The 22,564-nt window shown below is 45.2% G+C and overlaps 1 protein-coding gene across 6 annotated transcripts in view; it reads right to left on the reverse strand.

The window, feature by feature from the left end:
* The window catches only part of ETV6 (ETS variant transcription factor 6), a 251,428-nt gene that overhangs the window by 59,606 nt on the left and 169,258 nt on the right, over positions 1-22,564 (reverse strand). The window contains exon 1 of one of the 6 annotated variants that reach the window (XM_037730543.1): positions 10,334-11,397. The exons of the other annotated variants lie outside the window; for them this stretch is intronic. The gene's annotated coding sequence lies outside the window, so the exon portion shown is untranslated. Of the gene's footprint in view, positions 1-10,333; positions 11,398-22,564 lie in introns of those variants that run through there. 6 annotated transcript variants of the gene reach the window in all.

Genomic DNA, 22,564 nt, shown 5'->3' on the forward strand with positions numbered 1-22,564 from the left:
TGTTTTTGACTCCTGACTGGCCAGAAAGCGATGCCTGTCAAAAACAGTCCATGGATATGGGAAGTGCCAACTCTTTCCAATTACCTTGAAAACACGTATCTGGAATCACGGGGCGGGGAGGGGGGGCGGCAGTGAGGGTTACTCAGCAAGATCTCAATTTTCAGACTGGTAAAAACCTTAAACTTTACTCCTTACTGTCAATGGTGTCACCTTTGAACAAGAATGACACCGCGATTTTTTATTATGGACCTTCCTCTCCTTCACACGGGGAGTTCCCATTAGCGGCACATGTGAGAGTCTGGCCCCTCAGGCCTAGGAGGGGGCCTGGAGGTGAGAGGTCCAGACAGCAGAAGATGCTCAGGCAGAACCAGAAAAAAGCACTGGGTGGCTTATTGGAAAAATGGGCCCCAAAGCAAATACAGAACTGAATCCCGCTTGGGAGGGGAAATGAGAGTAAAATGCTGAAGTTTCTGCAGAGGACACGCTGCAACGGAGGGAGGCGGGTGAGAAGGGGGTGGGGGATGTAAGTAGTAATTTGAGGTTCTTTATATTCTATGGAAGAAAATACTCATGAGTAATCTTTTCCCTAAATACAAGAAGAGTCACACTCCAAACAGCTCTGCCGGTTAAGCACAACAGTTTCTCTTTTCACTTCCCATTAATCTCTCCCACAGCCCAGCCCCTGAAGCAACCAGGGCCACCGCGTGGAAACCCCCTCACCAGGAACCGACTCGAGTGCCCTGGGCTTGTGTACAACAGGGACCCCCCGCAAGTTACAGGGGAGGCTGCAGCGATCCCAGCAGTCACACACAAGTGATCCTGACACAGCAAGCTACCTGCTCGAGGCCACTCAATAAATTTATCAGTGTCGCTGCTCTTTCTTTAGCATAAAGAAAGAAGTAGGTGGAATGTTCACTGAGCTGGAAAGAGGCTTGATAAACTTCGGTGTTCAAGTCAAGTTCCACTGCTATTTCCTTTCTAATTCAATAGAAAAAAAAAGGTTGTGGTATAGAATTGAAGGGGGTAAAAGCCCCTTTCCCTTAAACCTAAGGACTTTAAGACCTTGTGTGTTATTACAGTGTCTAAATGGAATAGAGCTTTGTACCTGGAGGCAATTCTGATCAGGCTGACTTAATTTACCTAATAGTCATTTACTAAGCACTACTATGTACCTAGTACTGCTCTAAGCACCTTACATTAATAGATATTAGCTCATTCAACTGCACTCTCACAGAATCCTATGAGATAGGGATTCAGGTTAGGAAACTGAGGCCCAGTGCATTTAAGGGATTTGCCCAAGGTGACACGATCCTAGTAATGAGAGAAGCTGAGATCTGAACCCAGGCAATCTGGTTCCAGAATCGTGCTCTTAGCCATCACACTGTACTTCCCCATGCACGTCCCTTCCAGATCCAAAACTGAGACTGGTTTTGAACATCAATTAGGGATTCAAGAAAGACTGAGTGAACTAACTCCTACCCATCCAAGACGTAGGTCCTTGGAGACTTTCTCAAATTATCAACAGACTAAAAATACAGCCCAAAACTCTGTAGAGATCCCTGGAGAAGTCGATTCATAAATGGGAAGAGGAGGGAGGTGTAGGTGGGACTCTGCTTTTAATGCATCCAGTAATGAAGCACTCCCTTCACAGGCTGCTTGCTCCCAGGCACTCAGGGGTGCTTGGTCCTGAGAGTCTTACACGGCTCACAGCTGCAAACGGAACTGAAGCTGCATGGGCAGGATGAGGTCGCACATACCTAACTTGCTTTATTTACGGCCATCTCTTGCAGCTTTAACTCAACAAAGTCAAAGACTATAGATGTTAATGCTGATTAGGAAAAGGAAAGGAGAGAGGGAGAGAGATCACTACTCTGCACCTATATTACACTATTCCCTGGGCACATATCAAGCCTCTTGAGGGCCATTTACTAAGATCAGCGTTTTAAATGCCAATTAGTTTCAGAGAATATTTGAAAAGAATTTTGTACAAAATTGTACAAAACTGCTGTGATTAAGTTGCTAAAAATTCCATTGCACTGTTCCCCCCTCCTAAGTCAAGTATATGGTATCATATCCTTCAATGACACCCCCAGGCTCTTAAACTTTCTTCTAATATTTCTTCAATTCCATGCTTTAAGGGGCAGCCATATTCATCAGTACATTTTGGCCCCAGTTTCAGACTTTGAGTTATTCTTAAACTAATGATGAAAAACGTGTTGGGAGAGAGAAGCCTGGATTTTATTCAGGTTATCTTTGGACCAATTAAGGATGTTTCATTTGGACTTTATTCAGATCTGCCATAAATTGACATTTGATTCTGGGCAGGTCACTCACTTCTGTCTCAGTGACTTCATCTGCAAAATAAGGGGCTTAGATTATGTGATCTCTATTCCCTTCAGGGCTTAATGTGGTCAATATGCTCCTATTTAATCTGAATCCTAAAAACCAAAGAATACAAATAGCCAAGATCTTTTTCTACAGAATTACTCCATGCCCACGGCCATGACCCTGAGATTTTGTAACTTCCTGAAGGATCTTCTGAATCATGGAAGACAGATTAATGCTTAAGAGTGTTTCATTATATTCTAATTCTTGGAAAAGTTATATCCTAGCTATGGCAATAATCAGTATAACTGCTTGCATCTGGGTAGTACTTCCGAGTGGATAAGGTGCTTTCATACATATTACCTCACATAATTCTCACAAAAGCTCAGCGAAGTCAGTTGCATTCTCATTTCAGTTTAATAGAAACACAGGGCTTAGAGTCATTAGGTGATTTTGTTGTTTGAGCAACACTCAGTTCAAGCTTTTTTGCTATAGTAGCCATTCGGCAAAACCATTCTTTATCCAAATGTTCTGTGTAAACAGGAATTTGCTCTAGATACTATGGGCTGGAAGACAGAATCATAACATGTGAAAGATGAAAGTTGAAGCCTGGAAGTTCAGAGACTGACTCAGGATCAACCTGCCCCTGATTCCCCGACTTTTCCTAACATCCCATGTTGTCTCATAAATTGATTCAATGACACACATCAATTTTGTAACCCTCAACACAGTCAGGACAGTTACAATGTCCTTGCCTAGTCATTTGGCTTCCAGATGAAACATCCTTAATTGGTCCAAAGATAACTCCTCCACTGCAGTTTGTAGACCCTCACGAACCTGCCTGTCTCCTCCAGAGATCTGATAGGGTTTCCATTCCTAAACGCAGCAGTAGGAACATGACTAGCATTTTTCTTTCCCTGGACATATACTTCTATTGATAATAACAGCCAGCAATTATTAAACATTCACCCTGAATCTGATCACTGCGGTAATCATTATTCTTGTTTTACAGATGAGAAAACTGTAGCGCATAGAGATGGAAGCGGTGGTGCCAAGATTGAGATCCAGGCAGTCTAGCTCTACAGTCTCAACTCTTAACACCTCACCATGGTGCTTTTTGTGTAGCCTAATCACAGCAAGGCACTTACTTGTAAGCAAGTGCTTGCTATGTGCCAGGAGTCATTCTAAATGCTTTGCATATGTAACTCATTTAATCCCAGCAACAATCCCGTAAGACAGGAACAATCCCCATTTACTAAAGAGAAAACTAGAACACAGGGAAGTTGAATGACTTGGCCAAGTCACCCAGCCAGGAAATAAAAGAGCCTACATTTGAACCCAGGTGGTCTGGCTCCAACTCCACATTAAAAACTACCTAACTCTCTAAGCTTATTTGGTGTTTTGGCAGGACGCCAAATTAAATTTATGACTGAATTGAAAAATAAAAAAGTTTCACAGTAGTTAAGCATGCAGGCACTGAACACGAGCACGGAACCTCTATTTCCCAGCTGTGTGACCTTGTACAGGTTACTTAACCTCTCTGTGTCTTGCTGGCTACAACTGAAAAGTGAGGACAACTTTAACCTGTGAATTAAATATCACTGAATCACAGATAATGTGCTTAGAAAACTTTCAGGTGAGGTAAAACTGGTGTAGAGTAAAATTACACAAATGACGACGATATGAAACACACAGGCCAACATCTGGCATACAGCAATCACTTAATAAACATTAGCCATTGCTTTTGTACTGTTGTTGTAATTGCTTTTATAATCTCACTTGACCTGCACATATATAGCTAGCACTTGGAACCTAACTGTAAGAATGTATATTAATTGATATTAAATTTTATCTTATTTTTAACCATCATCCCAGCCTGCTTCAGTCTCTCCAGCTTTTCATCTATTTCTAGCATCTATACTCTGTAATTTCACGTCATCTGCAGCTTTGCTAAGCATCTGTCACCTCCACAGGTTACTGACAAAGTGCAGTTCATAAAGGGCTGAGATGGGAGTACCCTGGTGACATACCAGTCACCTCCTTTTGGATGGATACCGATCAAGTTATTGACTCCTTTTGGGAAGAATTGTTCAATTATCAATCCATCCAAGTACACCGGTTTTTGGATATTTTCCAAGCTCATCCATGAAAGCACCAACAGAAATTCAATGAAATGCCTTCCTAATATCAATACAGCAACTACAACACTTAGAGCAACCTTATTAAAGGGGATGGGGAGAGAGGATGAGGAGCAGATGGCTGGCTCCAAAGTGGTAACGTCTTCCACTCATAACATACATGTCTGAAAATCTGTCCTGAATTTCATCTGGAAGTTCTATCAGGTTAGCTGTTTCATTCGGTACACACATTTTCCTCAGCTTCTCTTCCTAAAATCAGGTTAACAACAGTTCATGTTCTTTTAGTACGGTTTCCATTTCCCACAACCCTGAAGGATCACTGCCAGTGGCTTATCTTTCACCCCTCTGAGTTCTCGACCCTGGGATGTCATTTGTCCTGGCCAAGAGCCTTGCATTTATTTAGAACAACTTAGTTTGCTTTTACAATCAAATTCACCCATCTCGGGCTTCAATTCCCTTCTGTCAATGTTTGCGCTACCTGTTTCAGTCTGACAATCATTCTCCTTCATGGAAGAGAGGGAAGAGAGGAAAGAGAGAAAGGAGTTGAAGGGTTTTGGATTCTTTGCCACTTGCTGATGTTACGCCATCCAACCCTATCAGCAGGCTGACATCATGGTTATTCTTACACTGCTGCCCACACTTATTGTTTTCTTAAGCATATTCCATGGTTTTCAGCTCACTTAAGTTTTAAAATTCTGGAGCTAAGAAACTCCTTTATATGTTTCTTTCAATTAAGTTGCTTTTTCACCCATTATATACGTCTTTTTAAAAATCGGAGCTCATTAGACTGGTACTCACAAAACAGTGAGAAGATAAATTGGCATCGTCTCTCTGGCAAACAACTTAGTGATATTTTAAGAGCCCTGTAAATGTTAACTTCTCAGAATCTACCTTAAAGAAATAACTTAGTATGTGGAAGGATCTTCCATGCACAAAGATGTCTATTGCAGTGTTATCTTTAATAATGAAAAACTAGAAACAGCAATAAGGGAATAGTTAAGGAATAGTTACCGACAACATCTGTAATAGAAAATTAATGCAGACAGTATCATAATATGATGACGAGTATGTATTTGTTTTGAAAAATAGTATACACATATATAATAATCTCAATGCAAAGAAAAATAAAACATAAAAATATTCAAAGCAATTGATGCTCAGTAGAATTGTAGGTGATATCCCTGTCTCGTTTTCCTTTTTTCTCCCTCAATTCTATTAAGCATGTGTTACTTTTATATTTAAAAAACTATTTAAGGCCCGGGTGCGGTGGCTCACACCTGTTATCCCAACACTTTGGGAGGCTGAGGCGGGTAGATTAGTTGAGGTCAGGAGTTTGAGATCCGTCTGGCCAACATGGTGAAACCTCATTTCTACTAAAATACAAAAATTTGCCAGGCATGGTGGTGGGCACCTGTAATCCCAGCTACTCGGGAGGCTGAGGCAGGAGAAGTGCTTGAACCCCAGGGGCAGAGTCTACAGTGAGCTGAGATCGTGCCACTGCACTCCAGCCTGGGTGACAGATGAGACTCCGTCTCAAAACAAACAAACTTTTTTTTTTTTTTTGTGACAGAGTCTTATCTGTCACCCAGGCTGGAGTGCAGTGGCGTGATATCGGCTCACTGCAACCTCCGCCTCCTGGATTCAAGCGATTCTCCTGTCTCAGCCTCCCAAGTAACTGGGATTACAGGTGCCCACTGCCATACTTGGCTAATTTTTGTGCTTTTAGTAGAGACGGGGTTTCACCATGTTGGCCAGGCTGGTCTCGAACTCCTGACCTCAGGTGATCTGCCCACCTCGGCCTCCCAAAGTGCTGGGATTACAGGCATGAGCCACCGTGCCTGGCCTAAACAAACTATTTAAAAATTGAGTTCATCAGAGAATATCCACAATATCACCTTATCAGTTTCTTTACTTGTCTCCCTTCCTTCTTATTCAAATAAGGGTCATGTGCAGTTGGTAAGCAGGATTTCATTTTCAAGAGCAGCCCAAATGACTCTGAGTTGTGTCTCAGCATTTAGAGCATGAGATCATAGGTACTTTTCCCTAAATTTAAAACATTTGCCTTCTTTAGGTCAAGAAAACACATCTGTTCACGTCCCTCATTTCTCTTCCCTAGTCCTAAGATCATGTTTTTATTCTCACCCTTTCCTATCATTTCTACTTTTCTAGACAATTCCTCATTTGTCAGATTTGAGTCCAAATTAGCAATGCTCCTCAATGCATCTTCCACCTTCTAGGAGATAAGATTGTAAATTGTTAGGTACATGTGTTAAGAGTTAAAATGTCCATGCATGGAGGTGAATACGGTGCCTTGCTGTGATTTGCACATGGTGCCTGGCACACCGCAATCCCCAGGTAACGCCAGACTGTACGGCCAGTGATTTCATTCCGAGGCAGTCCACCTCTGGGCCAGCTGTGCAGTCTGTGATCGGTACCCCTCTCCTCATCACTTATTCCAGCTTTGGCTTTGATGGTCAGGACACTCAGATCTGTGCAATTCAAGACATTCCCAGATGCTTCCACACCCATGTCATGCCATCGTCTATTCTGCGAGGGAGCTAGAGCTGGTACAACTATATTTTCAGAAGAAACTGAAGCTCAGAGAGATCGAGGGACTTTCCCAAGGTCACAATGAGCCTAGTACTAAAACTCTGGCTCCAGGCTTTTTGTATTATCCAGTTACAGGAAATAATGGGTATAAAAGCCCCTTGCACTCTAAAATGTACAGTAAACCTGTAAGAGAATGAGGAATAATAAACCATAAACTCAACTTCTCATAGCAGGCCTGGTCTAGCTGCAGATCCCAAACTCTGCTGTGTACCCACAAAGCACCTTCTGATTTCTGCTTGTCAAGAGCAGGGTTTACTTAGAATTCTTCCCTGTGTACTCTGCCCTTCAAAAGAAAACTAAGTGTCCTCAGAGCCCTTCAAGCTGCTTCCCAGAGGCACTTTCCTGGAACCTTTTTCGCCTCCTTCCCCTTCCACACCAGCCTGCTCTCTGCAAGTCTGCTCAAAACCCTCAGGCCAGCCTTGGATGTATTCTGACAAGCTCCACATCTCTCTCCTCTGGGTCTGCCTCTAACCTTAGATGTGCTGCTATTTGACCAAAGCTGCTTTCTGCAAACAAATTCTGTCACTAGGGAATCAGAAGTTCCAAAACATTTCCTATTTCTGTCCTCAAGGTTAGCCTGTATCTCAGCACGAAGTTTCCAAGTAGAGTTTGGAAGGTTATATTCACGTCTTTCAGCCAGAAGTCCAAGAACGAGAACACTATATGTTCATGTTTAGATCCAAAGTCAGAGTTAATTACCCCGAATACTTTTTTTTCTTATCAACTTCAATTTGTGGATTTTTCTGACTTTTACCTAGGTTTAGCTACAAAGGGGTTTTCAGCGGAAAACCTGTTGACGGCAAAACCGACGCAGAGCTTGCCACTCAGCCTCACAAACATGGCTTAGAAGATTCCTTCTCATTTTTTGCTTCTGGGCAGCAAGCCCAATGTGGTGAGAGGCCTGCAGCACTTTAGATCAGACCTTGGGTTTTCGAGTGAGACTGTCCTGAGTTAAAATACTGGCCGCACCACTTACTAGCGCTGGGTAAGTTACGTGTCTGAACCTGTTTCCCCAGCGGTAAAACAGAGTCCAGAAGAGTACTTACCTCCTAGGGCAAATGTGAGCATGAAATGAGATGATCCCTACAGAGACACTGCACAGTACCTGGTACACAGCAACTGCTCAATGCCCTTTAGGGGGCTGGGTAGGACAAGGACTGGATAGCATATGATTTGTACTTTGTCCCATGTCTCCAGAAGACCAAAATACTTTCAGCAGCTCCCTGGAGCCTCAGAAGCTGGAGCAAGCATTCTTGGAAGGTGTGCGACGGCGCTGGCAGGAGCTATGAGGCCCAGTACAGTGCTTTGAGGAGGGGACTGGATTGTCAGTGTGCAGGCTGGGGCTGTAGAGAACAGTCTGGATCAGGGAGAGACTGGAGGAAAGAAGGGTGAAGGAGGGGCCCACTCAGACCCCAGGCTCGGCTGAGGCAAGGAAGACATTCACCTCAGGTGCAAAATTTAAGGGGTACCTTTAAAAAGTTTCAGTGATTAAGATAAATAAGTCATGCAACGCAGTATTTTAAAAATCAAAATTAATGCAAACAATGTATGGCAACCTAAACATCAGCATTTTAATTAAAGGGGAGGAAACAGGGATAAAGGAGTGGAGGAGAGATTAGAGCAGTGCTTGTCAGCTTTAGGAGGAAGGTAGGGGATTCTCTGAGAATTCAGCAAGAATTCATAACCTCCCCTTCAAAATGCACAGGCACGTGCACACAAATATTTGCCTGGGATTTCAAAGTTTATGGAGTACGTCAAGTTTATCCATGCTCCCCGGAAAATCTGTTTAACACTTTTTTTTTTAAATGGAGTCTTGCTTCTTACTCTGTCACCCAGGCTGTAGTGCAGTGGTGCGATCTTGGCTCACCACAACCTCCGCCTCCTGGTTTCAAGTGATTCTCCTGCCTCAGTCTCCCCAGTAAATGGGACTACAGGCATGTGCCACCACACCCAGCTAATTTTTTGTATTTTTAGTAGAGATGGGGTTTCACTGTGTTAGCCAGAATGGTCTCGATCTCCTGACCTCATGATCTGCCCGCCTTGGCCTCCCAAAGTGCTGGGATTACAGGTGTGAGCCACCATGCCTGGCCCCATTTCATATTTTTTTTAGTCTCGTGTATGCAAATGACTCACAATATGTACCTGTGATAGGATGCGAAAACCAAATAAGGCTTGAGAAGAGAAATACATCTCTCTCCTGATATTTTAGGGAGAAAAACAGAAAAGAGAGTTAGGAAGGGTACCCTCTTCTCATATAAAAGTGGGGGGGGAAATGAAATGTTTCGGCTGTCATTTCCTTATTTGAAATGCACATATCTGACCTTAAATAGGGAATGTCCCTTCTTCAGGTATTATAGACATGATTGCTAACATATTGAAAGTTTTTCTTCATGGTAGTTAAGGTCAATCACTGCAAATTACCTTAATTTATGTACAATGAGGTAACTCGGCTATGCAAGGAGAGATGCTATAGAAGGGTGAATTTCTAAAGCAAAGAGCCATTAAGCAGCATTTCCTATATCGCAGAGCAAGAGATTTTTATCATCAAATTTACTGACATGTATGACCACAAAGAAGCCTGAGTTTAAGAAGAAAAAAAAAGTAGGAAAATAGATATTAAGAGTTAAAACGTTCCTCAAACAGATTTACTGAGAAATCGAAACTGCTAGTTGGTGCAAGAGTGTTTGCAATCCTCAGTGGAAATGGATGGGGTACAGAGAACAGAAAGATCCCGCAGGATTTGCGTGATTCGTAGAACACAGATACTCTCCTAAGGGTGTCTGAGTAACGAAGGATGAAAATTCTTTCCCCTCTTGCTCTTTAAGCCACACGCAGACCAACTTTGGTGCCCGGCACAGTCTGAAGAACATTCCTTTGCAAAGCGTAACAAGAGTAAAACTCATTCTCATTCTGGACAGGGACCTGATCTGCCCGTCACTCACGAGGAGGGGGCTTGGCTTTGTGCGGCTCAGCTGCGCCTGTTCCCATCCCTCTCGGGTGTCTCTATTCTGCGAAATTTTAAAAAGCCTCTTCTCAGGATGGAGACAGTCCCGATAATCACTGAATCCCAGGAGGCGGACAGGAGGTGTGGGGGCAGGGGGTGGGGGCCGGGAGAAGGGAGCGTGAAAGAAGTGTTGATCTTTTACATGAACAGACCTTAGAAAATACACGTAGGGCCCCAAAGGCAGATCTGACCTACAACACCTCTTAAGCACGGCTTTTCTGGTAAATGTCGTCTTTTAAGGAGAATTCAACTGTACCCGCTTCTTCCTTGTCCTCTTTCCTGGTTCTTTGGAGAGTGCTTCCAAAGGCCCCGTTGGTTGCCTTTGGGTGTTGAATCCACTCTCCACCAAAGGCTGTGTGGGCTGCTGCTGATTCAGCATTACGCGGGGCAGACTGCTGTGACACACAGGCAGGATGAAATCATTTTAACAGCGTTGCTGACGCCTCATGAAACAAACAAAAAAAAACAAACTTGGAGAAGCAACTTCTATTTAAAGATAATTGTGTTGCGTGTGTGTGTGTGTGTGTGTGTGTGTGTGTGTGTGTGTGTGTGACAGACTTCTCTCTATTCTATCTCCTCCCCTTATTCCTTCTGAGGACATTCATAGGGAAATGGCTTTTATAGACCTATCCATAAAAAAGCTGTAATCTTTTTTGTCACCAGCTATTAATATATTCCCCAGTATTAGAGTTGTAAAGGTTACCAATCCCTTGGCTTAAGACGTTCACTTAGAGTCAGGAAAACTAAATGACAACACAAACCGAACCCCATCTCCCCTTCCAGGGTGACAGATATGTAACTGGATGTCTCATGCTTTGTCCCTGGGATCCTCTGTGACTCCAAAGCTCATACTGCGAGGGCCCCGCTCCCACCCCTTGCTGCAGAACACCTTTCTCCTTGGTTCTGTCACTCCACCTGGGATTTTACATTATTCATTCACTTGGATGAAGGCATGACGATCTCTGTACAACAGGAAGCAGGCAAAGGGACAATGATAAATCAATAGAGGCTGTTCACACTTAGCTTTGGTGGGCAGTCAGATGAATGAGTGGGGAGGGATGAGTCAGGTGACCCTTGAGTTTTAAGGGCAGACTCCCAAGTAGGTGGCGGGGGTCCTGGAGGCAGGACGGTAAGGGTGCCAAGAGGTAGGAGCTCTCACTCCCTTCTGCCCGTCATAGCTTTCGGTTCTTCAAAGGTGCTTTTCATTCTGTGCTAGAAAAGGTATGAGCGTTACAATGTAAACGTAAATATTCTGAGTTGTGGAGAGAAGCTGACGTCTGTTTTCCAACTTTGACATGGGAGTCTGGAAAACCTGTGAAGAGCATGAGTGGCTCATCATGGATGGAGCAAGCAATGCTAATTCACAAAGTGCAAAAATGTTCCCGAGGCTGGGCAGAGCATGAGATAGGGCGAAGTCTCTGGGTGGTCTGCAGGCTGGCCACCTGCTATCCCACCATTTGTAAAAAGCCACAAGGTGTTGTGGCTCACACTTGTAATCTCAGCACTTTGGGAGGCCAAGGTGAGAGGATTGCTTGAGGCCAGGAGTTTGAGACCAGCCTGGGCAACATAGCAAGACCCCTATCTCTAAGAAAAACAAAATAAATTAGCATGTGTGGTAGTGCACGCCTGAAGTCCCAGCCACTCAGGAGACTGAGGTGGGAGAATTGCTTCCGCCCAGGAGGGGTCACAGTGAGCTATGATTGTATCACTGCACTCCAGCCTCGGTGACAGAATGAGACTCTGACTTAAACAAAATAAAATGAGCAGGAATTTCTGATGTTGCAGGAAAAAAAATTTTTTTAAGGCATGCTTTCTACTTTTATTGGCAAGAATTGCTAACTTGATGGAAATGTTTCAAATCTCTCTTAACCATGTTATAATAAAGTAGGAAAAATGAAATTCAAATCCTGTTTTTGTCACTTACTAGCTCAGTGACTGGGGAGGTCTGAATGTTGGCCACCAAATAGAAGTGTCCGCAGCCTAATCCCCAGAATCTGTGAATGAGATGTAATTTGAGAAAGGCTCTTTGGAGATGTTATTAAGTTAAGAATCTCAAGATGATGCAGGTGGGTCCCATATCCAGTGACAGGCATCCTTATACAGAAACAGAGGAGAGGCGTAGAGGAGAGGAGATGGCCATGTGAAGCCAGGGGCAGAGACTGGAGCAATGCAGACAACAGCTTGCTTTGCAGTTTTTTTTCCCACCGGAGACTCCTATTATCCATGTGTTGAAATTTCTTTGCCTTTCTTCATTATTTATCACTTTCTCTTAAGTTGTTTTTAAAATCTTTGTTTCTTCATTTTTTAAAAAATTTCCTGGGCCAGGCGCGGTGGCTCAAGCCTGTAATCCCAGCACTTTGGGAGGCCGAGGCGGGTGGATCACGAGGTCGAGAGATCAAGACCGTCCTGGTCAACACGGTGAAACACCGTCTCTACTAAAAATACAAAAAATTAGCTGGGCATGGTGGCGCGTGCCTGTAATCCCAGCTACTCAGGAGGCTGAGGCAGGAGAATTGCCTGAACCCAGGAGGCGGAGGTTGCGGTGAGCGGAGATCATGCCATTGCACTCCAGCCTGGGTAACAAGAGTGAAACTCCGTCTCAAAAAAAATTCCTGCTTCCACTTTGTGTTTTTTTTTAAATCACCTTTTGTATAGATTTAACTTGTATTCTTACTAGTTTACTCTTCATTTCTGAAAAGATTTTTCTTTTAATTCTTTCCAGAGTTCTGTCATCTCATTTGGAAGTTTTTCTAATTCTGGTTTACGTTGTGTTTGCCCCATGCTTCCTATCTTTTCCTTCTTATCTTTTAGCTGGTTTGGAGGTAGGGATGGTTTTGAATTGTTCTAACGTCAGGTTGTTTTGGCATGTTTTCTTTAGGGACGCTATTCTGCCCCTTCTGTTCTTTTCTTATGAAAACTCTGTATGGGATTTGACTCCCTACTTTGCTATTGCCCATTTTCATCTGAAGACAGTTTTCCTGAGTTTTTATGAAATGGCATAGTTGCAGCCTTAGCAAGCCCTCTCTTCTACTGTTTTCATGCAGCATTCAAATAAATGGCGGCTTGCTTTCTAAAATTGCCTGGTTCTGTTTCCTTTGGGAGACCTTGCATCTAAGTCTCTGCTGTCCCTATCCTTTTCAGTGTGCTTTCACTCCCAGCAGCTTCTCCACAGCGATCCTGGAAGCTGGCCATCCAAAGTGGCTGGTTAGTTGCAGAGTTCACAGGGACCAGGGGATTCCACATCCACACCTCCTCGAGTCCACCTGCATTCACTACCATAATTCCTATAGTAGAGCAAACCCTCTCCCACCTCCAGGCTTTCTGGTGAACACCTCGTGGCTATTTTTGGGTTTTCCCTGTTCCAAAGGCTACTAAAAGTCCCATTAAGGTGGGACTTGCAGATGTCTCATCACTGGGTTTCGTTAGCAGTACTGTCCCTGGGTTTTGCTTTTGCTATTGAGTTGCTCTGCTCTTCCATGGGGGTTCTGAGAATTACACTGTGGCCTGTGCGGTCCTGCCAGGCTCGGTCACCGAAGACTTCATGCTGGGAAAGACAGAGCCCCTTTGGCATCTCATAAAAAAGAATTCCAGTCTTCTGGTTCTCCTAGTGAATTGCTGCTGGGTTTTGTAGCAGTAAGTGAAAGAAATGTGATAATTAATCTAAGGGGTCTCAAGCCCCCCACCAAAGGGGGTTACAGCTGAAAGTGCAGGAACCACTGTACTCCAGAAAGAGACACGACCTGCAGAAGGGACACACAGGAAGACTCAAACGGCTACGAGCCTCCAAACACTGGCAGTCAAGCGTGGAATGGATGGCTTCTCTCATTGAAAGAACTAAGGAACAATTCTGGAGAAGATAAAACGTTGAAGCAGAAGGCATTTCTAGCCGGGCGCAGTGGCTCATGTCTGTAATCCTAGCAGCTTGGGAGGCCGAAGCGGCAGATCACGAGGTGAGGAGTTTGAGATCAGTCTGGCCAACATAGTGAAACCCTGTCTCTACTAAAAATGCAAAAAATTAGCCAGGCCTGGTGGCAGGCACCCATAATTCCAGCTACTCAGGAGGTTGAGGCAGGAGAATTGCTTGAACCCACGTGGCGAAGGTTATAGTGAGCCAAGATCACGCCATTGCACTCTAGCCTGGCAACAATGCCAGACTCCATCTCAAGGGGGAAAAAAAAAAAGGAATCTCCAGTGTGGATATAAACAAAAACAAAGACACAGTCTTTTACTCTCTTTCCGTATCTCCTATCACCAAAAGTCAAGACATCTAGATGTCAGAACTATGAAATTTTTAACAATTCACAAAAAATTGAGTGACTCAGCCTGTCAGCTAGACACCTCAGCAATCCTAGATCATGGTGAAGACCTCCCCAAGTTAGTCCTTCCCAAGTTCAATGACGAATTGCAGCTTCAAGGAAATATGGAGCTATGGTCGCAGATTTCTCCACTCCAGCCCTTAGGAGGAGTGAGCCAGCTGCTCATCTCAGAGAGCCCCGCAAAACCAATGAGGTGTGTTAACACTAGAAGCCCCACAGGTGTGGCTGGTCTTACCGTCAGCTCTAACTTCACTTTGCTGCTTGCGGCAGCCTCCTTTCTGAGTCTTGCCTGTTTGGAAGGCCCGACTCATCCCTGACATGTCTGTCTCATCGGAGGATGCTGTCATGTACTCACAATTTTTTTAAATGGCTTTTTTAATGCAGCCCTTGGAAACTCTGCAAGAAATGCATTGATTTGAAATGCTCCAGCTGAATTATTGAGCTTTGGCAAAGGGAAATAAATCTTTCCCATTCCTCCATGCCTGTTGCCAAGCCCAGCTTCCAGGAAGCAATGGCTGCCCTTTCTGGAAATGAAGCACAGCTCAAACATTCTATCACTTTCCCATTACTTCCCCCACTCCCTCTTCTCTTCACTTGCAATTCACTGACAAAAGCACTTTACATTCATTGCTCATTTGCCTGAATAGGCATCCGAATTAGTAATGCCCAAATTAGTAATGCCTGGCTGAGGCAGCTTCCTAAATAATGAAGCCTGATCATTTTGGCAGACCCGGAGGCCCGTGGAAAGCAAGCCTGCAGCACGACATTAGGTTAAACACTCTTCTGGTTTTAAAACCAAAATTTCCCCTACAGACCTGGATGTGAACAGCAGAGGGTCTATGTTTGCTGATGCTACAGATGAGCAAGACCAGAAGCTAGAAACGGGGGAGAAAGGTGCAGGAAAAGGGGCATATGCTGGAGGGCTCGAACGCGCGAGGCAGGATTAACAAAAACTTCCTGACATCTGCTGTTTCTTTCATTTCAGGCTGAATGATCATCTCACCTGGCGACGTGCCAGGGGAATTCCCATCATTACCATCAAAACACAGTTGGGGCTAACTGCTGAGCACTCATTTTGTCCACCTCTCCATTCACTCACCCACTCACCCTTCCGTCTAACCTAGGAAGCACCCACTATGCCTTGCGTCCTGGATTAGGTGCAGGGCACATCAAGGTGAACGAGACTCGGATTGTGCGGTCTAGAAGGGAAGAAAGGAATGTAAAGAGACATTTACGAGTCAGTGCATTGGTGCACGGCCAGGGAAGACTTTCTCAAGTGGATGGGCTACCAGCTTTCCAGGCAGAGGAATGGCAGATGCAAGGCCTGGACATGTGAAAGAGCACAACCAGTTTGGGAAACGTTGAATAGTTAAGTAGGATTAGGACACAAGACATATGTGAGTGTGTGCTCAAACGGGGGGTGAGGGTGGGAGGTGACAGTGCATCTCCATGTTTAAGAGACAAAATCTCACTCTGTTGCCCAGACAACAGAGCTGTTGTACAGTGGTGTGATCACGGTTCACTGCAGCCTGGAACTCCTGGGTTCAAGCGATCCTCTTGCCTCCGCCTCCCAAGTGGTTAGGACTACAAGTGAGCCTCCATGCCCGGCTAATTTTTTAAAAATGTTTTGTGGAGATGGGGTCTTGCTATGTTGCCCAGGCTGGTCTCAAACTCTAGCCTCAAGTGACCCTCCTGCCTCAGACTCCCAAAGTGCTGGGATTACAGGCATGAGCCACTGTACCCGGTCAACATCTCCATTTTGATGCTTAATAGGCACGTTATGCTTAATGCATGCCGACCAACCTCCAGATGTCACTCATCTAAATCCGCTGTTCCCAATCTTTCCTATCGCAGAGAAGGCCAACTCCGTTCCATGGCCAAGGCATCAAGCCTTGCAGTCACCCTTGTTTCTTCTTTTACATCCCCCTTGCAGTCCATTGGTAGGTTCCATTGGCTCTGCCTTCCAAATGTACCCAGCTCTGCCCACTTCCGCCACCTCTGCTGCTACTACATTGGTCCCAGCCACCATCCCCTCTTGCCTGGATCACTGTTACTGGTCCCTGACTGGTCTCCCAGCTTCCACTTTTCCTTCCCTGCATTTATCCTCAACAGACCTGCCAGAGAGATCCATTCAAGTCACATGGCTCCTCTGTTTGTAATTTCTAATTTCATGTCACTCTGCCCAGAATCTCCCAGTGGCTTCCCATCTCACTCACAGTTCATGCCAAGGTCCTTACAATCATCTTCTGGGCCCTGCAGGACCTGACCTGTCTGTACCCAGCTCCCACCATCCTTTCCCGCCATCATCCTTTCTCTCCTTCACTCTGCTCCAGCCACACTGACCTTGCTGCTGTTCCTCACACCTACCACACACTGTACCCCGCTCAGGGCCTTTGGACTTGCTGTTCTTCAGCCGAGCTGTTCTTCTTCTAGACATCCTCACTTCCTTCCAGTCCTCCCTGGACATTCCTTCTAATGCCACATATCTCTGTTCTCAGACTCCCCCTTACCTTCTTTCTTATTTTTGTTTTCTCTTAGCATTCATCCCTAATAATTTTACCGATCAGCTTGTTCCTTATTCATTTTCCTCACCAGCATGTGAACGGACCTTTGTTTGGATTCCTGCTATATCCCCAGTGTCTCAAGCAGCTTCTGGCCCATTTTCCGTACTCCAGAAATATTTCTGAATGGATGGGAAGCAATGGCACATGATGGAGACAGTGCAGTGTAGTGCTAAGGAGCGTGGTCCTGGAGTTAAGTGTCCTGGGTTGGAATCTTGGTTCCCCAACTTCCTAGCTGTGTGACCTCATGCAAGGTGCTTGCCTTTCTGTGCCTCGATTTCCTCCACTGTAAAACTGGGATAGTAACAGGACCTATGTCGGGAATTGTGAGCATTAAGTACGTTGACACGTGTAAAGCCCTTAGAACAGTGCAGGGTATGGATTACGCACTTGATAAATGTTAGCTATTATTGGGAAGGTTTTGTCTACTGTACTAAGGAGTTCAGGCTTTACCCTAAGGCTACAAGGAGTCACTGAAGAATTTTAAACAAGGGCGTAACATAATCGGATATTGTTTTAGAAGGATCACTCCAGCTGCAGAGTGGAGAATGAATTAGAACAGGGCAAGACTGGTACAAGGCGGCCAGTCAGAGGCTGCTGCAGAAATGGAGATGACAGATATTGTTAGCCTGAACTAAAGCAGAAGGGATGCGGAGGGGATGGGCTGAACATGCTACAGGGAAGAATTGATGGAACTTGGAGATTAATTCAATGTGGAGAAAGCAATCAATGACAAAATCCAGGCTCCTGATTCCTGAAACTAGTTGAATGGAGGGGACCACCCATCCCAACCCACAGAGGATGGATTGGTGGGGGATATATTCAGTTTTGTTTAATATAGTGAGGTAACTGTACGACATCTAGGTAAAGAGTCCCAGTAGGCAGTTGTATACATATGTCTGTTACTTAAGAGAAAGACCCAGCCTAGAGATAAAAAATACTTGGAAGTCCCATTGCACTGATGATTGTTGAAGCAGCTGCAGAAGGTGAGTTTTCCAGAGGAAAACATTGAGGCAGCATGCAATTTAGGAAAAGTATATTCTTTTTTTTTCCCAATGATATAAAGTTTATTTTCCATAATACGCATTCTTCAATGATGATAAAACTAGATTTAAGAGCAGAGAACCCCAAATAAATATGCCTTTGAAAGAATTCTATTTACAAAATTAGGACAGTTGTAACAATTAGACTCTGTAGCAGGCTTTAGCCTAATGCACGTGATTCTGAGTGTTGGAGGGGACAGGTTGGGACAGTAGTATCTGTCCAGGAGAGTTTCAAGCAGTAGATGCAGATAGATTTGGCATCTGGGGACAGCAGCCAGAGCGCCGGGGTGACAGGCAGAGAAACCAGGTCACAGTGGGTTGAGGCGCCAATGGGAGGCGAGGAGGAGGAACCCATGTGGAGAACTCTTTCAAGAACTTGGCTGTGAAGGGAACAGATTTGTGGTAGTGAAGAGCGATGTGCAATCCAAGTGGGTTTCTTTGAAGATGGAATGGAACTAAGTGCCAATGAGAGAGAAGCTGACTGTGGAGGAGGGGAGAAGCCAACTGGGGAGGCCGAGGCAGAGGAGCTCAGGGGAAGGGACCTCTGCATTGGGGGAGGGAGGCCTCTTCCACTGGTAAGGTGGTGAATGCATGCAGGTGGGGTAGGCTGAGGGCCAGGAGGGAGGAAGACAGTGACAGCTGATCCCTCTGCAGGAGGAGGTAGGACTGCCTGGGAGCCTGCAGAGGAGGGGTGAGAGTACAGGTTAGAGAAGGGCTGCAGGGGTAGGAGGGAGGGACCAGGGACACCCCAAGGCTTGAGAAGCAGCATGACGGCCAAGTGGGGGGAAGGGTACTGAACAAAGGAAACACTAACATTTCCACTCTCCTCAGAAAGCATAGATTTTAGGCTCAGAGATACCAAGCTCCATATTGTAACTGGTATAAAACCCAAACCACACTAATATTCAGTGAGAACATACAGTGTGCCCAGAGAAATCTTCCCTAAGAACCATTCCCATTGCTCTTTTTTTTTGAGACACAGTCTCTCTCGCTCTGTCGCCCAGGCTGGAGTGCAGTGGCACAATCTCAGCTCACTGCAACCGTCACCTCCTGGGTTCAGGTGATCGGTGTTCTCAGCCTCCTGCGTAGCTGGGACTACATGTGTGCATCACCACACTCAGCTAATTTTTGTTATTATTATGATTTATTTAGTAGAGATGGGGTTTCACCATGTTGTCCAGGCTGGTCTCAAACTCCTGGCCTCATGGGATCTCCCTACCTTGGCCTCCCAAAATGCTAGGATTACAGGTGTGAGCCACTGTGCCAGGCCTCATTGCTCCTTTGAATAAAAACCTTCACATCTCCCCACCAAAGGCATGTAGAATAAAACCCCACTCTTCAATGAGGCATTCAACATCCTCGACACCGGGACCCCCGAGGCCCTTTCCCAGACCTTCTTCCCAGCAGTCTCCACACCTGCCTTCATCCAGACACACCCCCACCCCGGCCGCCGCCCCGCAGGCCTTTGCTCACACACTTGCTTCATCTGTCTGGAACACGCTTTTCCTCCCTTCTTGCGTGTGGAAACTCACATCTCCTTTAAGGCCTGAAACTAAAGTCACTCCTTCCAGGAAGCCTCCTTCTAAAAATGTCCTTCCTCCTGTCTTTTTGCTTCCAGAGAACTTTGAAGATGGATATGGAATTTCTAGGACACCGTGTTAAATTAGAGTTATGAGTGCATATGTCTTTTTTCCCGCTAGGCAGTGAGCTCCGAACGCAAGCCTACTTAGGTTTGACTTTGTACTCCCCACAGAACCCATTCCAGTAAGAGTTCATGCTCTTGAGCCGGCAAGGGGGCTGGCCAGGGAAAAAAGATGACTTTTTGAATAGCAACAATGATTTCTATATTAAAACAGAACATAACCCTACAAGTATTGTGTTTCTAGTTATAAAAGTCCATGATTAGTTAAGTAGGCATTGAGATCATCAGTGGAAATTAGTCCTTAGAGTTGTAAGTTTAGAGTATAAGACATTTTTTATCCTGATCAATTGATTTATTTTTTTGGTTCTTATTCTTTCCTAAATTTTCCTTGTTTGGTATCTTAGAGACATTTTTCTTCCTGCTGTGCCTCATCATTACCTTATATTTCTTGAGCTTTCCTAATACAGTACAGCAGAGGCTGCTGGCACGTCACACAAACAGGATCTCTTTTGCTTCCGGGAGAATAAGAATTGAAAGAATATTAACTTCTGGCATTTAAAGGCAACAGCATAAATTGGGATTCTACTATATGCCTCGTGCCTTGGAAATACTTTCGATTTCATCTTCACGACAGCTCTAACGGGTGGATATGACTGTTCCCATTTTCCAGATGAAAAAATACAGACACAGTCAGAGGAGTTAACGGACTTGTGATGATCCTGAGTCCCGTGAGGGATAGAACCAGGATTTGCAGCCCAGCCTGTTTGACTCCAAAGTTCAGGTTCCTCACCATGTTCACGGCACATCACCAGAGGCTTCTAAAGGCTGGAAGGCATTGCTCCCTCCCCTCCATCCACCCCACGCTGACAGTGGCCCCTGCTATCCCTGGCTTGGGACTGTGAACATCCTAACTGGGTGGTGAGTCTAATGGAAGGATGGAAAGAAGCTGATGTCTGGTCTAAGTTTCCATTAGCTATAGGAAAATACTGAAGGAAAAGCGGGAGGCAGTTTATTTAAAACTGTCAACTGCAGTGTGGATCCTTCAGCCATCTCCCTCCCACCCTTCCTAACTCAGCTCCCTGCTGTGTGGCTCTCCCATCATCCTCTGCCTTAGCTGAAGAAAGATGGCTGACTGCAGGCACGTAGAGGGAAAGGGAGCCAGGCAGATTTCCAATTCCGTGTTCATTAGTCTCCGTATATGGGAAGGTCTCTCCTCTATCCAATAAGAACTAAAAGGGCCAGGGAGCTGAGAACCAAGCATGAGGAATTGATCTTTTAAAAACATAAAGCCAATTCTGCTTTTGCTTAAACTTTTTCAGAGACTTCACAAGGCCTGCTAAACTCCAGCTTAACTTCCTACCTCACCCTCTAGCAGACCTGGCTCCAGCCACACTAGCATCTGCCAGTTCCCAGAGGCACTGCGTTCTCTGGCCTTCGCATGTGCCGCCCCTTGGGATGCGAGACCTGGCAGACAGTTTTCTGCCTGGTGAACCACATGCATTTCAACATATATGGATATTCCTTAAGGGTCACTTTCAACGTAAAGTCTTCTATAACCTACCATCCCAGGAAGGATTAAACGCACTATCCTCAGAGGTGTTGAACAGCAAAGAAGCAGAAACTGGAACAGAACTGCCTTCTGCATCCTTTCTGAGTTTCAAAACCCTTCAATAACTGCTGGTTCCCTGAGTTTCTACTACACCCTGCCTACCGTCCTCCACCCCTGTCAAATGAATTTATTTGTTGTGTCCTGTTCACAAATATCCCTAAGCCTAAGTCATCACACACACCAAGCTCTTCACCTGGATGTCTTTCTGCCCTGAGCCAAATCAGGAGAAATGGCTGGCAACACTCCACAGTTTGCAAAGGGCTTTCAAACACATCATCTCCTTTGGCCTTCACGGTCGCCAGGTGAGTCGCTGCATGGGCATTATCGTTCTTATTTCCAGCTGAGCCGCCTGAAGGGAAAGGGGCTAAATGGCTTGATCAAAGTTGTCCAGCTAGAGGGCAGGCCAGGATCAGAACGGACATCTTCTGGCTCTCATTCCAGGGCTTGTCTAGTGCACCAACACCCAGTAGAGGTGGCACCAGGGGTCAGTATCCTCCAAGGGGACTCTCCATGTAGACCAGCTGCCTTGCAGGGTGATCCTACTCTATTAGGGTATGACAGGCATCATGGAGAAAGAATTAGAACCGTGTGCTTTAGTCCTGGATTTGCCCCGTGCCTTGCTTGGATGGGACTCAACTAAGGCACTCACTGTCTTTGAGCCTGTTTTCTCATCTGGAAAGCGGGAGTAACTGAGTAACTTTTTTTTTTTCAATCATGCCCATCTTGCAGGATTACTGTGAGATCAAATGGGCCATGGATGTGAAGCTTCTTCCACATTACTATGAAGCATCAATCACTAAATCCTAAGTAGGTATCCTATTCTGGGGCATGATTTAACTTCTCCTGGGAAGTACGTGAACTGATGAACCACAGGAAAGTGGGGTGCATCATTTTCTGCTGTTTTAGGGCCTCAGTTTCCTTCTCCTTTAGGCTTTTGCTGGGATTGAGTTCTGGGCTTCCCGAGTTGCAGCACCCAGGTCCTGCCCCAGCCACCTTGGACGGCAGTTCACATCGTGCTCCCTGGGAAGAGCTTGATGCAAGGCAGAGGCCGCGGAGGCAGGGGCATTCTGCTCACATCTCTTTCCCTGCAGTACATTTTTGTCTTAACCTCTGAATTCCTAGACATTTGTACCCTTTTAATTTCTTGGTGAAAGCCTCATTGTATACTGCATGTATGTTTCTGCATGTTTCCTTCAAGGAAAATGATGCAGACCACATCTCACAAAGCCTCGGAGAGGATTGCAGAGCTTGCCGTGGAGAGCCATGGATCTGAGCCGTTTATGATGTGAGGTACCGCCAGCCTCTGAATGCTGGTG

The sequence above is a fragment of the Cebus imitator genome, unplaced genomic scaffold (genome assembly GCF_001604975.1).
Source record: "Cebus imitator isolate Cc_AM_T3 unplaced genomic scaffold, Cebus_imitator-1.0 Scaffold352, whole genome shotgun sequence".
Taxonomy (NCBI): Eukaryota; Metazoa; Chordata; class Mammalia; order Primates; family Cebidae; genus Cebus; species Cebus imitator.